This window comes from Vollenhovia emeryi, unplaced genomic scaffold (genome assembly GCF_000949405.1).
Source record: "Vollenhovia emeryi isolate VEMERY1.0 unplaced genomic scaffold, V.emery_V1.0 DF939124.1, whole genome shotgun sequence".
Classification (NCBI taxonomy): Eukaryota; Metazoa; Arthropoda; class Insecta; order Hymenoptera; family Formicidae; genus Vollenhovia; species Vollenhovia emeryi.
Window position 1 is genome coordinate 3,314,065 of NW_011967242.1, and position 10,653 is coordinate 3,324,717.

Sequence of the window (10,653 nt, forward strand, 5' to 3'; positions counted from 1 at the left end):
AGACGGAGGAGTCCCACCCCATCTGGTATCGTTGCAAACTATTTCCGCTCGAGATGATGTATAAAGGGGTAAATTCTGTGGTGTATTTGAATTTTTATTAAGCTCAATACTGCCCGAGTCGAAATACTGTTTCGGCACTTTTAAGGTTGCACCTACTTAGCTGATCTATACACCTAACCTAACCAGCACTACTTTGATGACATTATATTTTTTGCTCCTCCCTTGAATCTTTAATTCTGAAAATTTACTTTGGCTCCTTCTTAAAAGGACCTACTTTAATGCTAAATTGGCAAAAGTAGAAGTTTCTGACACTATCAGTTTTAAAGAAGGGGTAAATTTTGTACTCGCAGCCCGACCTCTTTTACTGTCTTAGGTCCAACTATATAATAGAATTAAAGGTTCAACATGGAGCTAAAATTTCGACTCGGGTGTATAACGAAATGACGAATTCAATCCTGCGATTAACGAAAAAGAATCGCGAGACTCGCGCGGAAGCTTGCGCGGGTCAGGCATGGAGAGATCGTGGTGCGCGCGAGAGGACAGAAAGCGGAGAGGAAGAGAACGACGTCCGTAAAGTAGCATCCGCTGAGCAGTGGGCGAGCACAAAAAGCGGCGATTCCGTAAGAGGGAGCCAGAAAGAAGAGTGTCGGGAATGATAATGAGAGATTGCCCTGGCGCGATAATCGCCAGGTCTCTTACCTCCAACCGCAAAGCCGTGAGGCCTATGCATATACATACGTTTCGCGTCTCGTACGCATGCGGCCGTACGCATCGAGAGTGAGTTTTGTGCCCGGCGCACTTTTTTTAACGCTTCTTCTCACCGACCGGAGTTGCTGCCGGACCCCCCGGTGCGTTAACGGAACCCGATTGTGCGTGAGCGAGAGGAGACGTGGCGTGGAAGGTGAAGAGGAGGTGGTATCGTCTTTCGTGTGTATGTGCATACATCGTACCTGGACGTTCCATTATGCGTATCGAGGTCTCGTCGATCCCGAGCAATCTTCTTCATCGATCCCTTCGTCTCCCGTCTCCTCTGGCATGCGCATTCGAGAATCCATAGACGTCAACGTTCTCGATGCGCGAACTTGTTGAAATTAATAAATAATTTCACAAGACATTTCTCAATGGGTATTTCGCGTAGTAACCGAAGACAACAGCTATGATCGTGAAATAAATATGCAGACATTATATCTTTTTTCGAAGAAAATTCTTCGGAAGAATTCCATTAATTTCTGGGACTTGGTCATGAGTCGTTTTCTCCAGCGTGGACTCGCGAAAAGCGGACAGCTTCATTAACGAATTCAATATTTATCAATGAAAATTTTCACACTTTTCACGAGTCTCTGGACGTCCATTTTCCCTCTCGTCCGAAAATCGTGGCTGACGCGATGCAAATCGTAAGAGAGAGCCGTCTTGTTTCCGAACAAGACGAGCAAAAAGCGAGAAATTGGGGTAGAGGCGGGACGAGGGGCAAGAGAGATGGCGAATGAGATGGTGATCCTCGCGGGGTGGAAGCGGGATACGCGGAAAGGGGAAACGCGGGAGGTAGAAATGTGGCCCGGTATGGTCGTGTCCTTAATTGACAGGCCGCGCAGTCCCGTGTCCTTCGGGCAGGACGTGGCAGGACCTCGTTAGCGTGGGGCCTCGCGAGAGAGCTGGAAGGAGAGCGGGACAGTCGGCAAGACTTTTTTTTTTAGATGGCAGTTAGAATGCCATCTGCATAGGCACACGGGGGGATCCAGCGGGCCGAGAGGAGGGATCGTCGCGTCTCTAAATTAGTCGGGACACATTATCCTCGATAACGCGCCGCTACCACCGGCCGCGGCTGCGAATCGACAGATCGATCGTATACGCGGAATCGAATCCGCGTGTGTGGCTAATCGCCATAAATTCAATTACAGCTCCACGAAAGAGGCTTCCTGGACTTTCCGCGGTGCGTGACGAACGTTGCGGTTGGATTTTGTACGTGCCGCTAAATTCGCGAAGGCTTGAAGGAAGAGATTTACACAACCCGGACTCGAGGCGAGTATTATTTTATATTTATAACGTTGCAATTTTATATTTTATTAAGCTGATAAATACGGTCTCGCGTCTAGACTTCCCACGAGATACATTTAATGCTTTTTCTCGCCTTAAAATATGTTATTGCTTGGGAAACAAAAATATGTATTACGACTTATGCCATTGTTCTCATTCTCGATGATAATTCGCAGTGCTAGATGCGAACCGTAAAACGTCGCCGATGCGTAATTAATTTCATCGCGCTTCCGCGACCGCGCTCGTTTACATTTTTTCGCACGCCGTTATTTCGTCGCTTTATTCCACCGCCGGTCTTGATATGCGCGCCGCTCGCCGTAGCCACCCGATGCGCCCTTAAAATAGCAGATAAGCCGAGGCGAGGCGAGTTTCCACGATCTCAGGCAGTCAGTATTTTCTCAGGTCGGACACGTCGCGACAACGGGAAGGCAAGGTTCGGCCGCGTTATCGTTCGCGTCCATCCGCGACATTGAAAAATCGCGACCTCGGCGCCGCGGATGTACGACCGCGGCGCGGCGCGAGATAAAACGCGCGGGCAGGGGAGCGAGCGCGTGCAGAGCGGGACGGGCTCGCCGAGTCTCGCCGAAGACCGGCTGGAACGAAGTAATTACCGGTAGGGCAAATAATTAGTCGCTTAGCGCGTTAAAGAGCGCGAGCCAACGGCCGCGGAGAGACGCGCAGTCGCGCTTGATACGCGATACGCGAGCGTGTTCGTCGAGACGTGTGCGTATGCAATCTCGCGCACCTGTATCGCCCATCCACGTACGATATTCGCGACGTGAACACCGGAATGCGTCGCGGTATCTACGCGCGCGCCCGCAGAATGCGAACGTACAACGTTTGCGTTACAGCCCGCGCTTGCATTCGCGCGGCTAGGCCGCCGGCCCCAATTACCGGTCCATTACCGAATCAACACCTGCCCGCCCTACGAGGGTCAATAACACGAACGGTTCCCGGGAGAAATGCGCCTTCGGCTCCTGGCGAAGTCAGTCTTTTAATTATCGATCATTTTAGGACGATGTCGCGCCGCGTTGGAAGTCACCCTTTCGGGCCCCGTTAGCTGTCTCGCTTCTCTCTAAAAGTCAACCGGTGGATTATCGCTGAAAACAGTGGATAGTCACTGATTTGCAGTGTTATAAGTATACCACTGAAAATAGCAGTACACTTATAACCATGGTGTAAAGATGCAAGGCGAAACATTGCGCATGTAACCAATTTTGGGGGCAAATTGTTCAGCGGTTCTTCCTGCGTTCAACTGCAATGATTTGCAGTTTCAAGGTTGGGGCAAAATTCTGGGCGGTTGAATTTGGCGGAACAATTTGCCCCAAAAATTGGTTACATGCGCAATGTTTCACCTTGTATCTTTACACCGTGCTTATAACTGTAAGTTAGTGACAATTCGCCGATTGATTTTCAGAGAGTTCAACTTGCCCTATCCCGGTCCGATCCCGAAAGCGTGACTGTTATCAGGCTCTCCGACGGAAGCGTAAACGAGGGCGCGCGTGTAATCCGTGGGGCGAGATAATATTTGAGACTTAAATGATTATCGGTATTAATTGGAGATTCCTGGAGTATCCCCTTTACGTTTCCTCGCGGGTGTCCACATAACGGTAGCACTCGCGTGCACGGAAGACGACGGCTGTCCAATATATTACAATTTGTCCGGGTGCACGTTAGTGATTCCTGGGACCCCCGCGGCTTTGGGGCGCCGCCGCCCCGACGCTACGATGTATCCGTAGATTCCCGTGTATTCCCACGCGGAGCCGCAGCCCCCGCGATCGCGTCTACCTGCCCGAGTCGGCGCGAGGCCTGCTCGCACAATCGCGCGCTGCGTCGCGTTTTCGTCTGGTACACTCCTTTCGCTTAAACGCGCTGCAGCCGCTTCCCGCGCTAACGAGAGAATTATTCCGCTGTTACGGCGCCGTTCGCCGACTCTTCCGTAGAAATTCAATGGAAAAATCCATTCTAAATGATTCTCAGCGTCTGAATATTCCGTCTGATGAGCGCGCTCATCAGACGATGAAAGATTAAGTATTCGGTTACGAAGTCTTGGAACAAAAAAATAAAACAAACAATAAAGACGTAACGCGGACTTGTTTCTCGAAGGAAATCGAATTCAGCATGTTTCTTCATGTTTCTTAATATTTAATTTTCTACGACTCGGTAATTTTCTACGCTGTGATTTTTGTAAGCGGAGATTCATTCCGCCTCGTGCGAACGTTGGAAAGTGTGCGTGCGCGAGAAGAGACTTGAAATCTCAATTTTAATCTGTAATCCCCTTGACAACATTCAATACGCTCGCGACGACGACGGCATTGTTAGTTGCACTTGTATAAAATAAAGCGGGCGCCAACGGGTGGGCTCGCATCGTCCCCAGAAAAGATCGGGATTCTGATTCCACTGGGCACGTATCCAGTAGCCAGAAATGTTTCGGGGATAAAGATTAATATTTACTCGTAATCTTTGGAATCTTTATCGGCCAATTATACGGGGTGTGTCTCTAGGAGGCCGTGAAACTACCTGCCCCGTCGATACTCACCGTGGATATAAAGTGGAAACTTTATTTTCTCGGCATCGACGCCGAGGCGAAAAGGGTCAGTAGGGTCCCCCTACCTGGGGCCGCGGCAACGATTCGCGTCGTGTTTTTCGGGAAAAAATGTCAAGAAGATTTAGCTCGACGATGCACAAACGTCGGGGCTTTTTGACGTTAACGCAAGACTCTCTCTCTCTCTCCCCCTCTTCCCCTCCCTATTATTTATCTTCCTGCTCTTTTCTTCCCTGTCGACGCTATCTTCCTCTCTTCTAAAGCGTGATTTGTGCATCGTTATGCACCGTTGAGTCTGACGTTTGTAATTATTACCTGCGCCAGGATGCAATGGCTCTCGTACATGTCCTGGGAAATTCCTGTATCGCCGCGCTTGTGTACGGGTTCAGTTTGACAAAGCGATAATCATATAATATTTACTTTTATTACGCTTTTCGCTTTGCAGTGTTCAAAGATAATATTAATGCGTATGTGTAACGAAAGGAAAACAAGATTAAATATGCGATAATTGGGCGATAAGCTTCCCCCCTTTAAAAGTTGTACGTGAAAATTGAAAAAGCGCGGAAAAAAATGTGTTCGCACGAATTGAATAAAAACAAACTTTTACAATTCAAAATTTAAATTTGTAATATCGCGTATATTTGTACAAATGCTATCGCGCCGGAATGTAAAGCGTTCATATATTATGCAAGCGAGTCTCGTCAGGAAACCACATGAATTTGCATTTTTCAGCCGAATCTTCGTGTTTCTCGAAAAATTACGAGGGCCGCCGCGAACGGCGGAGCAAGCTCGTAAAATAAACTAGGCTCGTCGCCTACCTGGGAACTCCGAGGGAAAGTCCCGTTAGGAATTCCTTAAAACAATGCCGGGGTGACATCCCTCCGCCTGCGACCCCCGGTGGGAAGAGCCAAGGGGATCTTCTCGATATCTAATCTGGCAACCTTCTGACAATCCCTAACGTGATTTGTGCGCGTATTCTGTTTCGGAAAATGTCCGAAAGCGAAACGTTACGACCGCATACTATTGGATTTCTGAACCACGACATTATTTCCTTGCACTTCTTTTATCCGGTTGTTGTGGTTAACGCGATATACGATAGCTACTTTCATTATCGCATCGATAAGAGAGAGGTAGGGTTGGGTAGTCCAGCGCTAAGATCACTCTCGAGCCACATCGACGTGTCCCGCGTGTATCGCTCCGCGAAGACAGCTTACGCCTGCATCGCGTATTGTTCTGGGACGGCGGGGGGATCCTCTCTCGTCGGCGGAGGGGGTTGCCGGGTAGGTCTGAAACGAATGATAATGTGGGGGATATCGTATTAAAATCTGGCGCTACCTAGGCCCCAGCGCAACGAGTGTTGGGCGCCAAAATAGATGGACCTCGTTACAAATGGAATGGAGTTTATAATCAGTATCTCGGTGGTGGCATCTGTACCCCGTTGTCGAGGGCCCGCGGAGAGACGAGGGGGGGACGAGGAGAGAGGCAGGGTAAGGAGGAGCCGGAGAAGAAGAGGCGAAGCGGACACACGGCTGTTGGCGGTTCTCCTCTTCTGGTTCTGGTTTCTCGGCTTCTCCGTACCCGTTTATATCTCTCTAACCGGTGCCCTCGCGCGTCTCCGCCGCGCCCTTCCCCCCTTTCTCCTCTCCTCCTCCTCCCTCCCCTCCCCCGAATGCAGCCGTGGCATGCATCGCTGTGGCTGCTGCCACCTGCATACGAGAAACAAGTCCAACAATAAGATTATAATGGTTTGTGGGAATGCGTTGTATTTATCACTGGCCATTGTTTACCAGTGTCGGGCTCGCGCTTTTTAAAATTGAACTCGTGCCCTCGCTGGGCTACGCTACGCTAGGCGAAACGCTAGGCAGAGGGCAGTGCACTCCGCGAGAGATCGGCAGCGCAAGCGCGAACGCGATAGCGTTTAATTTCGCCCCCTCCCCCCCGTCCTCCACAAGGTATTGTTTTTTTTTCCGCGAGAGAGCTTCTTATCCCTGAAATTTTCCAACGGTGAACGCTGCACTTTGTATTTGTCAATCGTCAAGTCGGAGCGAGCCTGGAATACTCTGAGGTGAGCGGTATCTTTTCGGCGACGCGCACCGCACCGCGATATTTACATTCGCGGGCCGTGGCGGTCAATCTCGGCCGGCTAAAAAGGTGACAGCCGTGGTCCGTGATAAATATTACTTCGCGACGAGACTGGCTCCTTAGCGAGACAGCGAGGAGTCGCGCGGGAGGAGGAACGACCAGGAGAGGCAACGAGGATCAGCGAGGAACGAAGCGGGCGCAAGGCGGAAAGGAGAGGAGAGGCGGAAAGAGAAAGAAAAGAGAGACAGAGAAAGAGAGAGAGAGAGGGAGTCGAGTAGAGCGAAGGTGCATCCTTTGGTGCATCTCTCGCACGCGCGTATTTGCATGCCGTCTGTGCGGAGTAAGTCGAAGGGGGCGTGGGGATCCACTCCATTGGCTCACCATCCGAGTAATGGTCGCTTAGCTACTCTCCACGAGGGTCCGTTGTGCCCCGTAGGCAACGAAGAGACCCCGATAATTCCTGCCGCGAACCCTCCGCGCGGCGCTCTTCTTCCCGTCCTCTCTCTTTCTCTCGTCTCTCCTCCGACTCTCCGCTTCGTCCACCCGTTCGCCGCTTTCCGCCTCCTCCGCCTCTTCTTCTACTTGGCCCCCTTCTTCCTTGTTCTCCGGTGCGCGCCTCGTCGCGCTCCACACCATCGGTATGCGCCGTGACTCGCGCTGTAAAATCCATTCGCGTAGCCCGGACTACGCCTACCGCACCGTGCGCCGCGGAATCCGCTCGCCGAAGTACGCCTACGTAATACCCGGCACATTTCCTGGAAGCGAGCTATCGAGCGCTAGGCGTTACGAAATGCTTGTCTGTCAATTTGCAGGCGAAACGAATTATTTAGGGACTGCACTGTTCTCTCGTCCAGCTCCTTGCGGCAGGAGTCCGTGTACCCGCTACACTCGGAGATCCCTCGACTTATCGCGGGCGCGAAACTTGGGACAGTCAGGTCTCGTCCCATTATCGAATTCTGCCAGTGGTACCAAGTCTATAGATAATCTGAAGGCGGGTAATAGAGAAACGTCACGCAATATTATCCCGCATATTATCGAAAATAATCCGGCCGGCCAATTTACGGTTTTACCAAGCCTCTTCCGTGTACGTTCGCCCAAACTCGTTGCCGTCTGTCGCGCTGACTCGCACAGAAATTGGGTTCACGCTCGCGCAAGCCCGCTAATTAGCTGAGCTGAACCGAGCCGGCCAAATGACTCGGTGGTCCCACGAACGGTCCCATATGCCGACCTCGTCCGGAGCTAGATTAAAATCTTAGTTCCCTTCTCCGTCTTTCTCTTTCCTTCGCTCTTCGCAACGTTTCCTCGTGGGCCCACGGTCCCGATGAGCGTAAAACGCCAGAGACGAGAGTAATTCCACCGCGTGCGTGCGTGCGTGCGTGCGTGCGTGCGTGTATGCACGCCATCACGTTGCGCGTTCACGACCCTGGATGCGTTTTGTGATCCAGATCGAAGGGATCGTTATCTCTCCCGTTCGGGCTTGCCCGGCCGTCATGCCTCGCTCGTCGCAGAAAACCGTGTCTCACCTGGTTTCGCCTCTCGGAACCCACCTTCGTCAACCCACCCGTTTCTCGCGCCATTCGCGTCATCGAACGCGTCGTTCGCGGCGAGACGGCTTCATATACGGAAGTCCTCTTGGTCGCTCCGTGTCGACTTTTCGCGCCACAACAGGTGCACACATGCCCGTGTTATTCCACGATCTTTAATTTTATAGCGATTTGTGGTACGGTATATGCCTTGCGAATATACCGATAAAGAGTACAATTATGTGTGATTACTGGCGATTATGTAAAGTACTTTCGGCGATATGAAACTTGCGGCGAACGACTTGGTACGCGCTCATAAAAGACACGATGTTAATCGCAAAGTTTTCTTCATATTTTCTTGCACAAAGTATTTTCTATGGGACACTTTCTGCCCGAGTCGAAATTTTGGCCCTATATTGAACCTTTAATTCTATTAGATAGTAGAACTTAAGACAGTGAAAGAGGTTGAACTGCAAGTACAAAATTTACTCCTACTTTAAAACTAATAGTGTCGGAAATTTCTTTTGCCAATTTAGCATTAAACTATGTAGGTGTAAATTATCCTTAAAAGTGTCAAAATAGTACCAAAGTTTCGACTCGGGTGATTTGGAAAAATTTTACATTTACCTTTCCAAGTGCTACATGTTTCACGTTTTAATAGTTGAAACGGTGGAAATATGTTTTCCTTCGGTACGCGACTACTTAGCGCAACTTCTATCTCGTTGCGGGAGATCATCTCGTTCGCTTCCTCCGCGCGACGTGTGCCGGTACCGTCTTTTACACGAAACTCGATCCGCCGTCGAAGGCTATAGTTAGCGCATCTGAGAGACCGATCGACCAGCGATGTATTCAAATTTAACATCCCGGCTGTATCGCGAGCGCGAGCGTGTGCACCTCGTGTAAGGATTTAAACATCAGGTACGCGAAAACGAACTCCGTATTACCTTAAACGCCGCTAAAGTCGTTGGCTATCGAATTATTCGTGTGGGCCGTCCAGTCAGCACTCATATTGTCCATTACGCTATCTCCGTCATTATCGCGAACCCTTCGTTATCCTCGCCGTGCGTCCCCCGCTGTTTAATATGGAACTTCTCCCGCAGCCAAGTCTCTCGCCGCATCAATCCTCGGCGCTTCGCGAGTTGTGCGTAAAACGATTGCGTCGTAAAAGACATTCGCGCGTGTTTAGAATTCAATGTCCATTTGCATTTTATCGCTGTAAACGTGTTATTTCTGGCATCGGCCTGCGCGTACAGATACTATTCCGACATTACGTTATCATTCGTGCTATCGACGATCACGCGGTTGATAATTATCGAGAAACAAATTGTTCTTCGTGCAGATCAAGCGAAAGGTGTTGAGGGCTGCGTTTCACGAAAAGAAAAAAAAAGAACGTCAATTTACGAGCGAGAGCATTTTGCGCGGGGTGATTCTGCGTGCGCGCGGAGTCGTCCATGAGTCCGCGGCGATAAAATGCGACTCGTGGTGGGAAAAAAAGGTCAGGGCGACGAGACAGGGCGGGGGAAGGAGCGATCGTTCTCGGGGGGAGGAGAGGAGGTGCAGGGCGAACGGAGCCACGGGGGTAGTGCGCTCGTTTCTACGACGACGCGAGCGAGCGATGCGATGCCAAGGGTGCCTTAGGTAGGTACCATTATGCAAATCCGTAGTCAATACCTAATACAAGATAATCACAATGATTATACGTCCGAGCCTCCCTTCTCACGGGCCTGTATCTGCCTCCTCTCGTGTACACACGTGTGTATCCCGTCGCCCGATACCTACTCTCCTCCTTTTTGCGGGACGCACGCTTATCCTTTTCGCCCTCCCTCCTCCTCCGTGCCCTCCCGCGCCTCCGCAAGATCGTGTACGGTTGGAAGTTGGAAGTGCCTCGGTGCCCCGCGGCGGTCCGCGGGGTCTCGTGGCAAAAATGCAACGCTGCTTATCATAAAATATGCCCGCGATGGAGCCCGAGCGAGAGGGGCGGGAGGGAGGAGACGGTCTGCACGTTATACGCGAGTGTACAGTGTGGTTTGGAAGTACTCGCCAAGAGATTGACGATGGCAGCGATGAAAAGATTCCAGCGGGAGGAACTTTGCGCTGGCTTTAGTAAAAATGGTTTTCAGGGAATTCGAGCGACTTCTGAGAGAAATACATTTTGTTTGCTTTTTTATATAGAAAAAAATACACACAATATTGTCGGTGAATATATAACAAACGACTGCGTTAAAACATTACGTATCTAAGCGATGTCTCGAAGCTATGATAAAATTCCGTAATATGACGCTAGCATATTCTGAACTCCGCTAAACATATACAGAGAAAAAAAAGACGTAAGGGGCGTTGTAATAATAATAAAGTCCCCTATTATGAGATATAATTCTAATATGGGACAGCGGGATTTTTGTTAAATTAATAGGCATCGTCAGGTGATTCTACCATGAATTTATTGCCCTTGGAGCGAAGTCTGTTTAG

The 10,653-nt window shown here is 50.3% G+C and overlaps 1 long non-coding RNA gene across 1 annotated transcript in view; it reads left to right on the forward strand.

Moving 5' to 3' along the window:
* Positions 1-2,222, forward strand: part of LOC105569490 — a 68,751-nt gene extending 66,529 nt beyond the window's left edge. Inside the window, exon 3 of the long non-coding RNA XR_001009513.1 lies at positions 1,899-2,222. This is a non-coding gene — a long non-coding RNA (uncharacterized LOC105569490). The remainder of the gene's footprint in view (positions 1-1,898) is intronic.
* The last annotated feature ends 8,431 nt before the right edge of the window (positions 2,223-10,653 follow it).